We start from the raw sequence: 19,720 nt of genomic DNA, 5'->3' as shown, positions 1-19,720 counted from the left end.
CAACTCCCCATCATCACTACAAATATGCACTAATTTTAAAAAAACTATGCAAATAAGTTTGTTGTATTTTTTGTTTATTTGCTTGGTGTTTTGGAACAGGGTTTCACTCTAGTGCAGGTTGCCTTGAGCTCACTATGTAGCCCAGGCTGAATTCACCTTGGTCCTCCTACTCCAGCCTCACAAGTGTTGGGATTATAGATGTGCGCCACCATTCTGGCTGGAGAAAAGTTTATTTTAGAAGCAGGGAGACTTTTTGTTAGGGTAGACCACAATTTGTTTCAGTACCTTGAAAGCATATTCTATCTCTGAGAGTGAACAACAAAGGATAATCTGTGTATCAGAACTGCTGATCCTTTTAAGATGTTGCACTGTCCAAGGCTTCCTTTATCCATCTTACCTTCACATACTCCTATTCACACATTTCTTTCTTCCAATACAGAACTTATTAAAGACTTTTTTCATTTTCTAAAAAAGGTATCATCCCTCCCCTTCTCCTTCCTCAATTCTTTCCTCCTCTACTGCCCCTTTTAGTCAATTTACTAATCCAATGGCAATTCTTCAGTACCTTTCCTTATAATCTTTACAGTTAGACAAAAGGAATAAAAAGCCACCTTACAGCATCCTTAAGCACCCTCCTAGAGGGCCCTTTAGGCCTGAGCCCTTTCTCTTATTCGGTCATGGGTCCTGATAACTGAATTCTTCCTGCTACATTAGCACTGTCACTGACACCGAGATGGCTCAGTGATTCCCGCCAGACCAGGCTCCTAAAGGGATTCCAGGCTTCTATTTCTGATCACTTGTATGTGGATATCTGGAAGTATCTCATATTCAACCTGTGTTTGTTTCTGCCCTCCCAAGAAACCGGCTGCACCTCCTGAATTACTACTTCTCTTTCTTCTTATCCCACTTGCCCTACAGAAATTCACACCTTTTATCTTTGCCTCTCAAGGCAGGGTAAGCCAGTCCTCATATTACCTTACTTCAAACAACTGTGACTTTCTCTGACCACAGACTTCTTCGAAAAGCACAGATTTTCATGGATTATGGAGAAGTCATAAAATTCAAAATTCTGGGCTGGGGAGATAGCTCAGTGGTATAGTATTTGCAAGGCAAGTGTATGGTCAGGCGTTTGAGCCCCAGCACCAAAATAAATAAATAAATAAATATTAAATTTTAAATACTGAAATATAAACCAAAATATAGATGTATATTTGATCCTGGGAAAGTACTTTCTAAGCATGCTTAAACTTAAATCTCTACTGTTAACATTTAAAGGCAAATAAGAAATAGGAATAAAATGTACTAGAAATATTACTTAAGTTATATTTATCTAAGTTTCTTAAAATACTAACGCCCAAATAAAGAAACCCCTATAAAATTGAAAACTAATTCACAGTAAAAGAGTCAATAGAGAAGGGAACACATGGTCCTACTAGTTGTCTAGGAAATGACATTTAAAATAACCATAAGACACCACTTACAAAAATTAGTAAGCAGATAAAACTAAACACTTACGTGGAAGTCTAACCCACACACTGCAGGCATGAATTTAAATACCAGCCTTTCCGAAGAGTAATTTGAAAAATTACCACTTAAGCCCTTAAGATTGCTATTGTTTGATCCAGTATACCAGTATTTATTTTCAGGATGCTATTCCAAATCCATCGTCAGAAATGCAGGTAAGAATTTATATACGAAAATGTTCAGTGAAGCAACATCCATTATTTTAAATTAGGGAAAAAAATACATATTTAATACATATAAATACTACATATTTAATAATACTGAAATAGGCATAATTTAAGCATACCAGTATAATAGAACAGATGTTGCAATCATTATAAATTCTGCTTTCTGGGCATATTTAACCAAACTGCAAAATGTTCATGTTCCACGTTTAAACAAGGTAAAACCACATATGAACATCAATTACAGAAATACAGAGGATTAGTTACAAGTTCACTTATTTAATATGTGTGTATGTATGTATGTGCATATATATGATATATATGACATATATATATATATATATATATATATATGAATGAATATAAGTATGGTAAGAGAACCTGGAAAAAAAGACAATACAAAGGGGTCAGGGATATACCTCAGCAGCATAACACCTGCCTGGCAAGCATAATGTAGTGAGTTCAATTCCTGGTACCAAAGAAAGACATATAACACAAAAAAGATTCACAGTATTTATTTTTTGTTATGGAATTATGAAATATTGTTTATATATTTTTAAAATAATCAACATGTATTATTTTCATAACTACAAAATAAAACTCTAGGATAAAATACAAATTCTCCCCTTTACAATTAATTCCTGCAAGGCCCATTGATTATGTTTTGATAAACTACTTTCCTGGCTTAACAAATGAGCTCCAGTACTATCACCATGGTCCCTTACACATAAATCCTTTCTTTTATCCCTTTGCCTAAATTCTACTTCAATCCCTTCTCTTCCATCAAGACCTTAATTCTATCGTTTACCATGTATATAAATCATCACATGGTATACATTGAACACACAGGTTTTGTTCATCGCTCCTCAGGAAAGTTGGTGGCGTGTACTCAGTACACTTAAGGAAAGTCAGATCTCAAAAGCATTTCATGTTTATTATGTGCATCACATTCTTGAGTCTTTGCCACTTTACATAATTAGTTGTTATAGTTATTTATGCCTTCCTGTACTCTACAAGACCATTTCAAAAGCAAGGCTAAGCCACCTCTCACTGATCTTCTGTAACTTTAAATATCAGAATACCTAGGTGGAACAAAAACATTACATGAATTTTATATAATTATTAAAATTGCTAATCAACACTTCTGTACTAAAATTATAATTAACTGATCTTTTGTTTTAAAGATCCTCCCATTTGACTATGGTTCTTTCTGGCTTTAAAGGCAACAGTATTTATTTAGTAACCAGAATATACTGCTGCCTGCCTCGCAGGCTTTCTCTCTAACCACAGTCCCTCTAACTTCTACTGTCACTTCAAGCTACTTGCCCTTTTCAAAGCTATTCTGTATCTTCTGTCTGCCTCCTGTCCACATATGTTGCACCCATCCTCAAGAAATATCTCATGTGACTCCTCTTCCAAAAATTACTTACAGAATTCAAGTAGATCTGATTGCTACCTCTTTTGTAGAAATTTCTCTGAACTTGTGATTAATAAAGGAACACAAAATATATATTTTTCTATACTAAAATTAAACATTCTAAACAACATACATAATGCAAAAATGTATACTACATAATAGTAAATATGAAGTTATAAACATGAAGGTTAAAAAAAAAGACTTTGAATCTCATTCCAATATTTAAATTATTTGTTCCATAATAAGCACAATGCCTATGATGTCTTGTATTTGGGCAACACGACTGACAATTCAAAGTTGAGTATAAAATGTTTTCTGTAGCTTTGAATTCAAAATTAAGATATAATGACACAAAATAATGATAAAATATGACTAGAAGATTTCAAGGTAAAAAAAAAGGATACATGGAGAAAATACCACGTGAGTACCCAGGAGGTGCCTCATAAAGGAACAACTTGGGCTACAAATGAGCATTCTTGGCAGAAAGCAGGATGTAAAAAAGAACTAAAGCAGAAAACATCAAAAAATAGATGTTGATAAAATCCACAGGTGATCATGAGGAAGAATGCAATAAATAGTTCATTAACTGGGCTTGGAGGGGCGCATGCCTGTAATCCCAGCACTATGGAGGCTGATGCAGGAGGATCATTCAGACCAGCCTGGGCTACAAAATAAATTCAAGGACAGTTGAACTGCAGAGCAAGATTGGTCTCAAAAAAGAGGGGTGAAAGGGAGGGAGAGGGAAAAGGAGGAAGAAGGAGGGAGGGGGAGAGGGAGAGGGAGAGAAGGAAAAGAGAGAGAGAAAGAGAGAGAGAGAAAAAGAGAACGAACACACAAGCAACTAGCAAGCTGGAGCATGGCCAAATAACTCAGCAGACTAAAGTGCAAAAGGCATCAAAGCCATCCCTGGTGAGCCATGCCAGCCCCACCCCGTGGTGTACTGAGACAGCAATTGAGACTGGACATGGTGGCACATGCCTGTAATCCCAGCACTTGGGAGGCTGAAAACAGGAGGATCATTATGAGTTGCATCTGTGTAGTGAGACCCTGTACTAAAGACATTTTAAAAAAGAGTCGAGAACATTCACGATCACACCAAAGGCTTTTAAACTTAATTCCACAGATTGTGAGCCACTAAAGCAGTATTTTTCTCAGAATTATCACCAGGATTTATGAAATACAGGTTCCTGAGCCAGATAACAGACCTATGAATGTCTAAGAATGTACCAGAATCCATCTCATTGCCAGTACCCAGATGACTATATAATCTGAGCATTGTTCTCCAAAATCTTTAATGAAAGGAGAAACCTGACCAAATTTAATTACATAAACTTCCACTGGCAATGCTGGTTGAAAAGAAGTAAGACCAAAGTTATGAATACGAAACAGGAGGCAAGAGAAGCCATGCAGGTGAGGGAAGATAAAGTACGGAACAACTCCAGGAATGTAAATGACAGGCTGAAATGAAGAACGTGTGCATTGCCCTTTCATTTCTCAGAGCATTATGCTTTATGTCTGCTTTTTCAAACATTTAGCACAATGTCAAAAACAACAGTTAACACATTTCTACCCACCAACACTAACTTGAGTGAATGTACATAAAACTGCATACTAAATATATCATATGAAATACATTACTGCTGTGAGAATTATTAATGACAGCTACTACCTGCTGAGCCCAGGTACTATGGTATTACACTAGGGTATAAAGGTTGGCTATGTCAGGCCAAAAAGTAAAATAATATCAAATAGACAGAAGTAATCCTGAGTATGAAGGACTAGGTAACAATATTAAATAAAACAGAGCACTCCATAGTGCTTTAACAGTACTATCATTGCAGAAAAAAAAACTTGCAGATTTCTTTTAGGAAAAACAGACCATATTGAACAAGGAGTATAAAATCAAACATCTTTGGTAAAGAAACTGCTGAAGCATCAAGAGTTACATGGAAAAAAAGGCAAGAATGAAGACAGGAAAGATTTTTCAGCTTTCATTCATCTGATGTCAGTCACACCTGTGTCCCTCTCAGCACACACACACAAACACCCATCCTTCCATTTTTCTGTCTCTTTCTCTTTTCATGCCAGCAGACAGCCATGTGCTTGGGCAAATAAAAGGTTATTTAGTGTCTGGTACCACGATATCTGGATATGATTGTGTGTGACTCCTCTTATCTCAGCTTCTCAGAGCTACTGATTGTGTCACTGTGGCAAAGCTGTTTCTAACAACATGGAGAGTTTAATAAATGAAAATAGAAAACAACACCAAAATAACATGGAAGAAAATGAAAAGATTGAAGGGAAAAGGAGAGCAAGAAAATAACTCTCATCTCTAAGTACTACACATGAGCTACAATTTCTGACTTCACCAAGGCTTCATGACCAGTAATGCCTGATAACAGATTTTACTAACCTAACAAAGTTTCATTACAAAGGATAACATTATATTACAAAATTGAGATATCCAGCAAAGTCATGAGGATAATATTTTGGCTAAATGTGTAGACATGGCAGAGTAAATCATTAATATTCTAAGACGCTATGCTAAGATCAGTCAGAGGGAAATGAATACTAATCTATCCAAATCCAAAGCTCTCTTAGCTTAGTAACAACATATACATAACTGAAGCAATTTAATTAACAAACTAACTCATTCAATCATCTTATATTCTTAATTTTGAATACAGGCTATCTGTTCTGGGATATTCTTTAATGTGTTCATGTTCTGCCATTAAGAACTTCTGAAGTGTGTGATCACAAATTCACTTTTAAATTATCATGGAGGAAGATTAAGTTCAGTTCACCAGATATCTGTGGGGTACCTATTATGCACATGACACTTGGGAGAAAATAAAGCTTCTGTCCTTAAGAAATAGTTTTAACACTTACTTTAAAAAAAAGGACAATATGAAAAGATAAATCAGAAGGTATGTTCAAATGAAATGATCTCAAAATTGATAGTAAAATTCAACAAAAATGGCAAAACATGTACACATACATACTTAAAAGGCTAGTAAGACCAATATATTTGACATTTTTATCATGAGTATCAAAGTTTATTATAACTTTTTTTGTATAGAGAAAAGCACAGATTCAAATTTCAAGTGAAGAAACTGACTTAAAATATAAACAGAGCCAGGGGTGGCAGTACACGCCTGTAATCCGAGAACTCAAGAGGCTGAGGTAAGAGGATGTCTGTGAGTTTGAGGCCAGCCTGGCTACAAAGTGAGTTCAAAGACGGCTGAATGGCATAGTGACACCATGTCTCAAAAAGCCTCCCCCCTGCCAAGAAAAGAAAAGTGAGCCTATTGTAATCATAAGTTTAGCAGGCAAACTTCAAAACCTAAGGAAAATAACAGATCATGAGAGTAATCTTAATTCAAGCACAGACATTTTTTCAACAAACACACCAGATGCAATTAGCTACAGGAACTGAGGAAGAAGCAACGTTTTAGACTGCAGAGGAACAAATGATGCAGCTATGTTATAACATGTATCAGTATTATTTATGTATTTGGATATATTCTAGAATATTTCCTATCTGTAGAAATAGCTAATAACCTTTGCCCCTAAAGCCAACTAATGTTTTAAAAGTCTTTGAAAGGACTGTTTTAAATACATTTCATTTTATACAGTGACTAAATAACAAGAAATACTGGCAATAACTTTACTATTTTACCATTTACCTTCATGCTACTGATTTCAAAGCTTACTTATTTCTTTCTTTGTAATATTTTATTTATTTTTTAAATTTTTAAATTAATTTTGAGAAACAAATAGCAATGAGACAGTTTCAAAACAGGTTAGTAGGACAGTTACAATAATTAATACATTGTATGTTATTGTCTTTGTAGTAGTTATTCATAGTACAAGATGCAGACATGACATCCTGTCCAAACACTATTAGTACAAATCTTTCTTCTCATTGAATTAAGAGAAAGTAGCTCTCTATCTATCCTAACTATTTTGTGTATACTGATACAAAATGGTCCTTCATTTATATCCCCTTTTTTTGCTTAGTTTTGTCAGAGATGGGTACTCCATTGCCATTTAAATATTGTAAGTGTATGACTTCAGCAAAATAATCCAATATAGTCCAGGAGTCCATAATAGTCGTGGGTTTTCTGTAGGCCCAGCAATGTCAGAAGTTGTTGACTTGAGCCTTTTATAGCTCAGCATATTAATATGACTTTACTTTTTATTCAAAGCTTACTTATTTCTGAACAATTTTTTAATAACACAGTTTTGAAGACTGTCTTTAAGTAGTGCTATAAACCGGGTATGGTGGCACATGCAAATATCCAATCTTTGGGAGGCTGAAGCTGGAGGATCACTGTGAGCTCAAGGCCAGCCTGGGCCACGAGTGAATTCAAGGCCAGCCTCCACTACATAGTGAGACACTGTCTCAAACAAACAAACAAACAAACAAATAAAAGTGCTATAAAACAATATATTATTTTTCCTCAACAAGCACTGATATCATATGGTTTTAGATTTCTACCTAAAGACAGTTAATTTACACCATTGAGTATTATAGGCATTAGTAGATTTTGATGATACTGTATAAAGCACAAGGGTTGATGAATATTTTTTAAATTAGAATGCGCTCTGAAGCCAGAGACTGAGGAGACTAAGAACAGGCTATATACACATATATATGTGCACAAATATATATATATATATATAAATATTAATACTTAGTCCAAAACTAGCATAAAGAAAAAAATCTATATTTGAAAACTCTTAATATACTACCTTTAAAAAGCATAATTATGTAGCTGTGGTATTTATAATGTACATTCTAAAAAATTTTTAATCTAGTAAGTACAGTATAAAACTTTTATTATCTAGTAATATTTTGCTACCAAAACAACGATTTTCCTATTGACTTTAAATATGATATTCTCGAAAAGTCTTTGAAATTATTCCTGAAATTCCAATATATAATGTTACATGTAAAAGATACTTTGAAAAAAAAAGTCTTAATGTATTTCAAAAAAATTCTATAATAAGCAAATGAAAAATCTCACTATGTAGTAAAAAACATTCATAATGAGACTTCAATATTAACTATTGTAAGCATTAAGAAAAAGAAAAAAGGAGCAGCAAAGAAGAAAGAAAAAGCGAGAGAATGGAGCAGGAGGTACAAAACAGGCAACAGCAAGATCCATGTGACTGAAATGGATAGGTGGCGCCCTCTGCTGCTGAACTGCTATTCTACACTAGTGGTTAGAATAACCAAGGGAAACGCGTTCAGAGAATCCGTCTATGATGGAATTAGAATTCGATCCATTTACCTGAAGTATTTGCTTTTGGATAGAATGAGATTTCATGATTAGGTACAAATGACAAAGTATTCATATAAGTCATGTTATTCTATTTCCTTTCACATATTTTCATTAACAAGTATTAAATAGGGAGAAACTAAAAAGACATTTAACATATGAAAGGGTATTAAGGTTTCATATTGTATAACAATTTACTTAATATAACAAAATGTAAATTACTCAGTAAAAATAAATTATAAATATAAAACACAAATATCTGTATAATCACTTTTGTAAAGAAAATATTATCCAAGAATTAGATGATTCAAGAATAATGATTCTGATTCTGATTCAATAATGCTTGAATAATAATAACCAAAGTTATTAATCTTACTAGATTAGAAGGTTCCCTCAAAACAGCACCATGAAAGAGAATGATTTTCGACTTCTTCTAAAGAGTCAAGCTATCAAAGGAACAAGACCAGGAACCTTCATCCCCTATGCAGACTTACAAGTGAATCCTCCCTCTTCTCTAGCATCAAAGTAAAGATCTCTAGCATCGAAGTAAAGATCTTCTCTCTCCCAAGTAAAGGCCATCTGTTTCAGAGAGGTGTTATAAATAGCAAGTAGATCACGCCACAGTATTTGTTTTACCAACAGAGGAGAGATAATCATGTCCAGTTCATTTTATCTCAAATAAATGTGTTTAAAATATGAATGAAAATAGTTAAAACCAAAGAGCTAAAATTCCAAAGATCTATCAAAACATGCTCTCTTGGATATGCCAAAACTCTTAACATATCTGTAAATAAACGGTAACAAGGGGAGAATGCTAAAGATTCGTTTAGTAAGAAAAAGTACAAGGCAAAATGAAAAAGACAAGGAAAAAAAATGTAATCAATCTGAGTCATTAGATTGTTAAGCATTCTCTCATTTCAGAAATAAACTTTATTAGATTATTAGATTCTGACCTATTTTTAATTGTCTTCTCTCATCACTGCCCCACTGGCCTGAATTGCATTGTGCCCACCAGACCCATTCACCGTGCCCACCTACCACTGCAAATGCTGTGTCCTATGCCCAGGATACTTCCTTGCTTCTCCTCCTGATGGTAAGGCTGTCTCATCAGAAAAGCTCAAAATGTCAGTAGTGCCTGGGTTCAGAAGCCGTGAAATAGAGAAGTGCACACATCTATTTGCTTACATGTACTTGTGCAATCAAATAAGTACTAGGATAAAAACATAAACCAAGTCTGCACCCAACACACCATCTCATCAGATCTCAGAAACTAAGTCTGGTCAGGCCTGGTTAGCACACTGATGGGATGTAGGCACCAAGCTCTAGAGAGTTAGAGAGGAACATTCATTGATTCTGTCTGGCTTGACTTTACAAGCTGAGAAGTTCAGGGAGCCTTTGCAGGGCCAGTGGCTCATGAGATGAGGAAGATGCAGGTGAGGAATGATGCAGACCATTTGAGACACAGACAGCAAGGGCTATGTGTGAAGGTGACTGGACAACCAAGCTTTTGCACTGTAAAAACTAAAATCCTGGTTTATGCTGACAAGTCCTCTCCTTCTGCCTTTCCCCTCTTCTTGTCTCCTCGTTTCCATCCACCTACTTGCCAGAGATAATATCACTTTCACCAAGCATGACTGCTGCTATGCATGATCGTGACTGAGATGTGAATGCAACTAAGAAAAAATGAGTATTTTTAAACAAAATAAGAAAAGTGGAGCCAGCCAATAGCTCAGCAGATGCAGGGGCCGGGAGTCCAATCCTGGGGTCTGCTGGGTCGACCCTGCCTCCGGGGCAAAGGTGATTGAGACTGGGCATGGTGGCACACACCTGTAATCCCAGCACTTGGGAGGCTGTAAACAGGAGGATCAATACAAGTGTGATCTATGCAGTGAGACCCTGTACATCCTGTACATCCTGTCCTAAAATACAAAAAAAAAAAAGAAAGAAAAGAGAAGAAACATGAGTGGAGACATTGGAGATATTAATGGAAAGCTCTTTAGGTATATGCTACCCTTCTAATCTATAGAGTACACTGGGCAGAATTCTAACCACAACCAATACATACCAACCCTGCTTCCACTCCTTACATAGGACAATAAACTGCAATGACTAATATATTCCCACCCACGGTTAATTTTAGAGTCTGAAGAACCATGTCATATAAACACTGTATGAAACCGTAACACCATAAATACCACACAGGAAAAAATTTTAAAACTTCAACATCACTTCCACTGATGCAAAGTCTCCTGAGACATCTATAGGTCTAAAACTTTCACCATCCCTACAGGTCACTGATTTTCAACTTACGGTCTGTAGCTCATGATGGTCAGAGAACTCCTTATAGAACATAAAAAATGCAAACCAGGAGAACTGATGACACTACATTAATTAACTAGAGAATTATCTAGTAATAAAGTGAAATACCAATATCACATGTTAATTTTGCTAGAGGTACCATTTTTTAATTTTGCTATCCTTAATTTTAAATTTGCATGAAACTATAGTTTTCTAGAAATTTTAAGTATTCCAATTAGATGTCATACCATATAAAATGTATATGGTATGAGTAATGGTACAAATATCATACTACACATAAACATATAGATAGCCCATAGTGAGGCATTTTGGTATCAGTGCATCAAAGACACTGGCTTTCAACGCTGTTATTCTTGCCTTTAAATTAAAATTTCCTTTTTTTAAATATTTCTGAAAATTTTAAATTAAAATTTCCCTTTTTTTGATATTTCTGAAAATTTATAATGAGGAGGAAAGGACTTTTCCTGTAAAATATGACAAAGCTAAAATTATCAAAACATTGCACTTTTTGGGGGGACTGAATATTATCTTTATTTTTTCATTAACTTTATTGAAAATCAATAATTATACATATTAAAAATTGTGGATAAACATTGAAATGTGAAAGATATAAGATGTAGATAGTGATTTTCAGAGAAATATTTCTGAAATGAATACATCACATAAGATTAATAATAGATTGCACATTGTAAACGAATTATTTACAAACTTAAGTGAATATAACAATAAAAATTGTCCAAAATAAAAATGAAGAATTCACAGATCAGTCATATAATAGTTTACTGTGTCAAAATCATGAAACTTATATTCATATAATTAGAATTCTCAAAGTAGAAAGGGGTAGGCAATAAATATTTAAAGATTTAAAATTTCTGAATTTAGTTGAACTTACACCACCACATTTCCAAGAAAATGAACCTTTTGCACAAGAAATATGAATAAAATCATACCAAGATACACAAAAATGAGATTGTTCAAAACTTATTGTAAAGAAAAAAATCATTAAAGAATATACATAAAAGATATTAGCTATGGAAGAACAAAATTAAGTAGCATCTTATTCCACATTAGAAAGAAAAAAAAATTAAAATTTCCTGTTAGTTTCATCATTTAGTTTGCTTGAAGAGTTTTATCTACATCAGCAATATTTCAAATTATTATTTCCAAAACCCTGGAATGGTATTAGACCACATATTAAATCTCTGCCCCCAAATTGGTCTGATAGCACATTGCACTCTGAATCACAAGACTCCTGACCCAGTAGAAGGCAGAACAGACTGGGAGAGCAGGCTGCAGGGTCTTCTGCACCCCTCACAGCTCCTTACACTTTTAACTGCAGTCCACGTCGCTCCACTCTACCTCAGCCAGTCTTTCCCACAGCTGTGCAAGCTGCACAGTCAGTCCTCATCTGGGCAACCTGGAAGGTTAGTATGTCCACCCTGGCCACAGCCTCCTCTAGTACCAGATTAGATTTCCCACCACACTGGCTCTTCACCCTCTTAGAACACAGCCTCCCCAACTGCTGCACATTGGAATCACAAGGGAAACTTTTAAAATTCCCAAATGCACAAGTTACATCCCATAGCAATTAAACCAGGAAGTCTGCAAATAGAACCCAGGCTACTCCTTTTTTAAAATATCCCCAGGTATTGTGCAGCACAATTAAGCCAGCACCATGGGGGCACTCTGTCCCTGGATTTACCACATCCTCAAGGACCATCAGTCCTCTCCTCCCCTCCCTTCCTTCCTCAGCTTTGACCCCACGGTTTCAACACCAATCAACCTTTCACAACTCCCCTTTGCTCCCTTTTACTTCAGAATGCCAAAAGTGCCAATCTAGAACAGTAATACACCTTCCATATGTTCATGTATGCCTTTTCCCCATCTTACTACAGTCTTTTACAACCACCCCAACTAGGTCAGTTCTTCGCTGCTCCTTAACTCCCACACTCAGCCCCCCTACCTACACCATCCTCATGGCCCCTGCTCTGGTGCTCCTTTCCTCCAGCTTAAGGAAGGAATATGAAGTCCTTAGGAGTAGTCCCTCCTTGATTCTCATCTGCTGACCCAGAAACACACCCCTCTGATACCAGGCCTGTCTTCTTTCCCTTCAGTTTCAGAAACTAAGGTTTCCGCTTCCTCCTCCCTTAAAGGGTTGGTGTATCTCACAAGATGAGGACGAGCCAGTGTCCTTCACAGCTGCTCACTGCACAGGCCCAAAGCATCTGAACCCCCACAGCTCGCACTGGGTGTGGGCCACCTGGATGCTGCCCCTGGTTTGCATCTTCACTGGCGCTTTCATCCAGTCCTCCAAGATCTCCCCCATGGAGGCGCAGTGAGATCACCTCCCTGGCATGAGGAACAGTGGCAAAATAGTGTTTTCAGAAGCTTCACCTCATCAAGCAAAGCTTGCCCAAAAATAATGGGGCTTCAAATTATGTGAAGTGAGAGAACTGAGCCACCATGATTTCTTCGCATCTAGTCTGGTAGACATGTACATCCATGCCCCCCCCTGAATGCCTTTGCTGGAAGCAACGCAGACCTCCCACTTCTGGAGTACCTGAAGAAGTACACACGTCCTACAGAAGATGAATTCAGGAGCATGAAGTTTGCTAAGGAAGTCTACATCACAGTTGTTACGAGAACATTAAGGAATGGAACCTGCCTTGGGTGGTGGCATACACCTGTCAATCCCAGCATTCAGGAGGCTATACAGGAGGATTATTGTGAATTGAAGGCCAGCCTGGGCTATATAGTGAGACACTATCTCAAAAAATAAAAAGGAATGGAACAACCACAGTTTGTTAGTTTGGAACCACTGACACAGATGCATCCCTGCTCCTTATAGAAATTAGAGATAAATGTGGGCAGTGGGCATTCGCTGGCAAAGTATGCATGGATCTGAACAATAGTGTCCCGGGATACAAGAAGACCACTAAGGGTTCAGTCTGAAAAACAAAAATTGTGTCAGAAATACTTGAAAAGAAGTATTCCAGAGTGAAGCTCACAGCGACGTCACGTTTCCCTTTCCTGCTCCAAGACTTGGGTGGGTGAACTTGGCAGCATCACTAAGCCCATGAGTTGTGCATTCAGAGCCAGATAAGTGACACTCCAGAGGCATTGGAAGCAGTGAAAAGCTTGTGCCCCCATCATAAAAGCTACACAGGGCTGGAGAAAGAGCTACACTTATGTCTACAATAAAAGCAACCTTCTGACAGACAAGACAGTGATGGTGCATGGATGTCACCTTTCTGCAGAACAACTGGATATAGTCTGTGAATAGGGAGCTTTCATCTCTCATTATCCCTATTCTAACGTACCGCTCAACAGTGGCTTTCTAAACGTGCTTGAAGTCCTAAAACGCAATGTGAAAATAGGGCTGGGGACAGCCCTGGGACTGGCAAGTGAGACAGGAAACTATGAAGTGGGCAAAAAATGTAATGCTTTTCTGATCAAGCCCAAAGCATCTGACTCTCCCACTGACTTATTTTGTGGCTCTATTTTGCTGGTGGTGCTTCAGATGCTGTAATCCAGAAGTTTTTCTATCTAGGACACGACCAAAGTACTGAAGAGGCTTACTGGGGCTGAAAGCAGGTGGTCCTACTTTCTAGCTCCATATAAGACCTTTGGGCATCTAAACGATTCTCCTGGGGTGACCTCACCATGTATCTCCCTAGTGCCAAGGCAGGGCAGAAAGCCAAAAACAGTATCCTCATTCTTAAGATGATGGTCTCTTTCTTTGTGTAGTTACTGTATTCATTCGGTCAACTGTCTGAAGGAAGGATATTTAGCCTCAGCTCTGGCTAGAAGGTTCATAATTTCATGAAATTTTGAGTTGCTCAGGTTTACACACACACACACACACACACACACACACACAATATATATATATATATATATATATATATATATAATAGATATATATATAGATACATACACAATATATATATATATATATATATATATATCTCACTCTGTATTTCAGACTGGTCTTAAGCTCACTATATAGCCCTGGCTAGCCTTGACCTCATGGTGGTCCTCCTGCCTTAACCTCCTGAGTGCTGGGATTATATGCATGTACTACCATACTTGATGTTCAGATTTACTTTAAGCTCAAGCAAAAGGGAACATTATTGTTACAGGCAGTTTATTGTGAAAATGAGGTAAATATTTTTCATAATTGGAAATGCGGAAAGAAAAAATATTCCAATCTGGTTAGATATTCTGAGCTAGTAAGTATGAAAATTATAGAACTGAAAATCCATGGGTATATTTTTATGAGGGAGCAAAAGTTAGATGGTAAACAAATGTTGGAAAATCACTTCAGACTGTCCTGCTACAACACTGTATATGGTTAGATTTCTAAATTTCTGTATAAAAATATGTAATTGTTTATTTCTTTTTTTATTTTTCACATTCTGTAGGGATTTAAAGTTTAGCATATTAATTACTGATGGAAAATACCTGTTGCACGATATGTCTAAGGCATTTGATATTCAGACAGATAATGATATTAAACTCAACTGTCTATGTTATAGGGTAATAGTATCTTAAGCTTTTCTTCTGGAGGGTTAACAACTTAAGTTTGCAGACCAAAAAAATCAGAGAAAAATAAGGGCTGCAAGGATAGCCAACATTTTGGCCCTAGCCCTTCAAGGTCAGTGAGGACTCAGGACATGAGAACCTGTACTGTAATATCCTGCAACTCAGTGGTGTCCCAAATTTTCTGATCAAGGAGATTATGGAGCCACATAGGAAAGCAACTGATAATGTAGAGTGTGCCTAGGGAGAGTCACCTGGAGAGAAAATGTAATCCCAGCTCTTGGGAGGCTGTAAACAGAAGGTTCACTATGAGTCCGATCTACACAGTGAGACCCTACAGACCCTCTCCTAAATACAAAAAAAGAATAAAACAAAATTAGTATATAATGAAATTTGCATTTCAGAGACATATTATGGTTGTGTTTTGCCTTCTTTCAGGGATAAGTAGCAGAAATTAAAAGCCACATGCTTTTTAAATATAGTTCTGTGCTTAAAGTGTTTCACAGGAGTTGAGTAATACGTAAAGTCTCTTAGAAGGAGTATTATACATATAACCACGTGGCCTAAATTGTTGTATTTTGTGTACTTTAAAATTGTCTTAGGGATGGCCGAAAGCTCAGTGGACTAAAGTGTTTGTTTAGCAGGGACCAGGGTTTGATCCCTGGTATGCCGTGCCAGCCCTGCCCCCAGGGTACACTGAGACAGCGACTGAGACTAGATGTGGTGGCATGCACCTGTAATCTCTGCACTTGGGAAGCTGAAAACAGGAGGATTACTACAAGTCCAATGTGTGTAGTGAGACCTGTACACTCTGTACTAAAAATATTTTAGTAAATCTTAATTTGTAACTATGTGATATTATAACTATGTGTTTCATTTTATTGTAAGAGGAAGAGATTCCTTAAACCACTGTTGTATAGATTTGCATCTTCATAACTTGGGACAAGTAACTGCATGTCTAAGAGAGGTTGATGCTTACAGGACAAGTTCCTTTGCAAGGTCCTGCTCTACCTAACTACGCTGTAGTTGCTAGAAATTTCATCCTCAAGTATCAATATGTGAGCACTTTAAAATGAAGGAAAAAAAAAGAAAAAGAAAAAGAAAATCTCGGGCTGGGGAGATGGCTCAGTGGAATAAGTGCTTCGCTGGCAAGCGCAAGGGCCTGAGTTCAATCCCCGGTTCTGCAAAAAAATAAAAATAAAAAATAAAATAAAATGAAGGAAAAACTTATGTTTTAAAATACTGGGGGCCTGCCTATTGGCTCAGTTGTTTAAGTGCCTGCTTAAGCAAAGCAGTCAGGTTTAGGATTTTGTGGTTCCATCCCAGATCCTCATGCCTTATCAGACCTGCCCTTAAGGCAGCCAGCCAAAAAAAACGGGGGTGGGGGGCTGGGGAGATAGCTCAGTAGAATAAGCGCTTGCTTGGCAAGCGCAATGTCTTGAGTTCAATCCCCAGTACTGCAAAAAAAAAAAAAAAAAATTATTAAAACTCTCTAAACTCTGTAAAACAAAAAGTCAATATCTCTGACAAAGAATCTCTGAATGATCTCATCCACTTCTATGGTTGTATGTTGAAGATTCCTAAATCTGTATCCTGTCACCACATTCTCCCCTCAAGTTTAATATTTTTGAACTCGCTGACAAATATCTTTGCATAGGTATTGCTTATTAAGAATCTCATACCATCATAAACAAAGCAACTCATCATTATTCCCTATAAAGCCCTCTCTTGTTATTTGCTGTCACCTGAAAGAGACACTTTCTATTCTAGCACCCAATCAGAAAATCTATGCATCAACCTTCTCTACCACCTGGCTTACCTACTCAGTCATTAGATCCTATGGAATACAACTTATAAACAATTCTTAAATTCAAACTCTCCTCTCTATATTTCTTATCAGTTGTATACACTGAATTTTAGATACAATTCTTCTTGAAGAAAAGATTCTGTAGTTATTTTTTAATTTAAATTTGAAAGCCACTGAGGCAAAAGACCGTTTCAGCACCTTCCCAGGGTACAACATGGACCCATTTCCCACCACTGCCTGTCTCTGGGCTGATTCTCCAGCAACATTACTTGCACGTTGTACTTAAGCTGCCCACTCTGCTTATGCCACCCACTTCTCCTGGAACACAGTACAACTCATCTCCATCCATCAACTCACCAGAGTCTACTTATCCTCTAATAGCCCTCTTCCAGGAAGCCAGATTTGATCACCTCAGGTCTGTACCAGTTTCTGTAGTACCTTCTGCTTTTCGCCTCCTACTCACTGTAGTGCATTGTATTTATCAGTGCACATTTGCTGACAGCAAATATCATGTCTTACTCATTTGGCTCTCCAGGGCCCAACACAGTACCTAGTAGTCAATAAATGTTTACTGAACTAGACTGATTCAATTACTTTCTAACAGAGACTATAAAAGTCAAGAAGTTTCAAAATGTTTTATATGATCTAATAAAGAATAGATTTTCAACGCATTAAAAGAGAAGAAATTATTTCTTCCTCAAAGTACCAAAATATTAATACTTAATCACAAATATTTGTGTTTCTATCAAATTACTTTACAATACATTTAGGCTCCCCAGTAAGAGTTAAATATAAATTACCATACACTAAAGGTTAGAAAAACCTGGCTTCTGACAAGGTCAAAACTGAATCTAACCCAGTGGTCCTATTTTCTACTCAGTCTAGTATTTGATTTAGTATGTGAGATGGTGAAAGAAATTTCTTTTTTGCTGTACCTCTTATAATCTTAACAATCTAAATTTCTTGTAAATATTGTGTTAACAATGCATTTCCAAGGAAAAACAACCTGATCTCAATTTAAAACCATAACAGAACAAAACTGCCTTTCCTTAGCTCAGAATGCAGTGAATTATATTTAATATGACCTATGAATTCCATTCATAAGTCCACTGAACATCTAATACATGGAAAGCATAGGGACAAGATGGTATGAAAACCTAGATATTAAGTTTCAGGAAGGCTGCTCCACTTTGATAAGTCATGAGTTGGTGGTGCTATGCAATCATCACATTAAATACAGTCTTGACTAATTAAAGGATTAAAAAGGAAACAGAACCAAAAACCCTGGAATCACCAAAAAAATTACTAATTATGAGTTAAATATTTAGCTTTAAGAATTTAGTTTTACTGCTTAATAGAATAGTTTGGACTCTATTCTAAAACTCATCTCCTTCAAACTAGAAAAAAAATGGTTAAACTGAGTCAGAGGTTTTCAGAGTATACATACAAATATGCACACCTAATGCACACACATTACACACAGAAGTGTACGTGTACTCACAACCTTAATGTAGATATCATACAAAAGTGGGACTTGTATAATAAAGAATTTAGTGCAGGTGCTACAACTGTAGGGGGAGGGAGAGTCAACTGACATCAGTGATAAAGTTTATCACAGAAAAAGATTATGGATTAGAAAGATCACAGAGCAAAGAACAGACTTCTTTTAGAAGTAGGTAAAAGTGAATAATTTCATTATGGATTAGTTTTCAGAGGGAAGATTCAGATAATGCATAAAATTATTAAAATTTACATGAGATAAATACTAAAGGCATTGGCTAGGATAGTGAAAGTATCAGTAAACTTTCTCTGTAATGAACAAGTGGTAAATATTTTAGGTTTTGGAACTTAACACAAAGTTAAGTTCTTTGCTCTGTGATCTTTCTAATCCATAATCTTTTTCTGTGATAAACTTATCATTGATGTCAGTTGACTCTCCCTCCCCCTACAGTTGTAGCACCCACACTAAATTCTGTCACATATTGTTTTTAAACCCGACAAGAAAAGTATTCTTAGCTCAAGGGCCTATTTACCTATAAACTGTGACTTGTAGACAATAAGCAGTATAAAATAATGAGACAAAGAAAGTTCTAAGGGAGATCGTTATGAGCCAAATTTTAATTAAATTAGTTAATTAAGAGCTCAATTTAGTGAAAGACACAAACCCACAGATACAAAAAGTTCTGGAAACTACAAGGATTAAAAACAAAAAATATACCTAAGCACCTCATATTCAAATTGCTAACCACCAAGTATTGATTCTAAAGTACTTTGGATAAATCAAAAATGGATATCAAGCAAGCAGCAGAACCACATGGGGAACAGAGTGAAAAACAGAGCTTTTGAAAGTCTTGCAGGGCTACAGAGAAAATTTTAAAATATCTGTATACCAGACCTAGTAAATATGCTGCACATTTGAAGATTACAATTATTATTAGACTACTACTTCTAATATCTCCTTCTCATAGAATGGAAAGTAACAAACGTTTTATGTATGTCTCCTCTTATAGTCACAGATATTTACTCTTTGCTTCCTTAACACCAGACAGCTAAGTCAAGGCTCCTTAACTATATTTATCAGAGTAGACAATGATTAGTGTAATGTAAAATTTTGCTCCACTAATCATCTGGAATAACCAAAACTGAATTATTTATATATATA

At 36.4% G+C, this 19,720-nt stretch overlaps 1 protein-coding gene and 1 pseudogene across 3 annotated transcripts in view; one reads left to right on the top strand and one right to left on the bottom strand.

Annotated features, from left to right (window-relative positions):
* The window catches only part of Wdr7 (WD repeat domain 7), a 438,292-nt gene that overhangs the window by 308,070 nt on the left and 110,502 nt on the right, over positions 1-19,720 (bottom strand). The window lies entirely within an intron of this gene.
* On the top strand, positions 8,797-14,330 carry LOC105742006 (annotated as a pseudogene).

Source organism: Octodon degus, unplaced genomic scaffold (genome assembly GCF_000260255.1).
Source record: "Octodon degus isolate 3935 unplaced genomic scaffold, OctDeg1.0 scaffold00003, whole genome shotgun sequence".
NCBI classification, from domain to species: domain Eukaryota; kingdom Metazoa; phylum Chordata; class Mammalia; order Rodentia; family Octodontidae; genus Octodon; species Octodon degus.
Note: the sequence above shows the minus strand (reverse complement) of the source record. Positions and strands in the feature narration are given on the sequence as shown.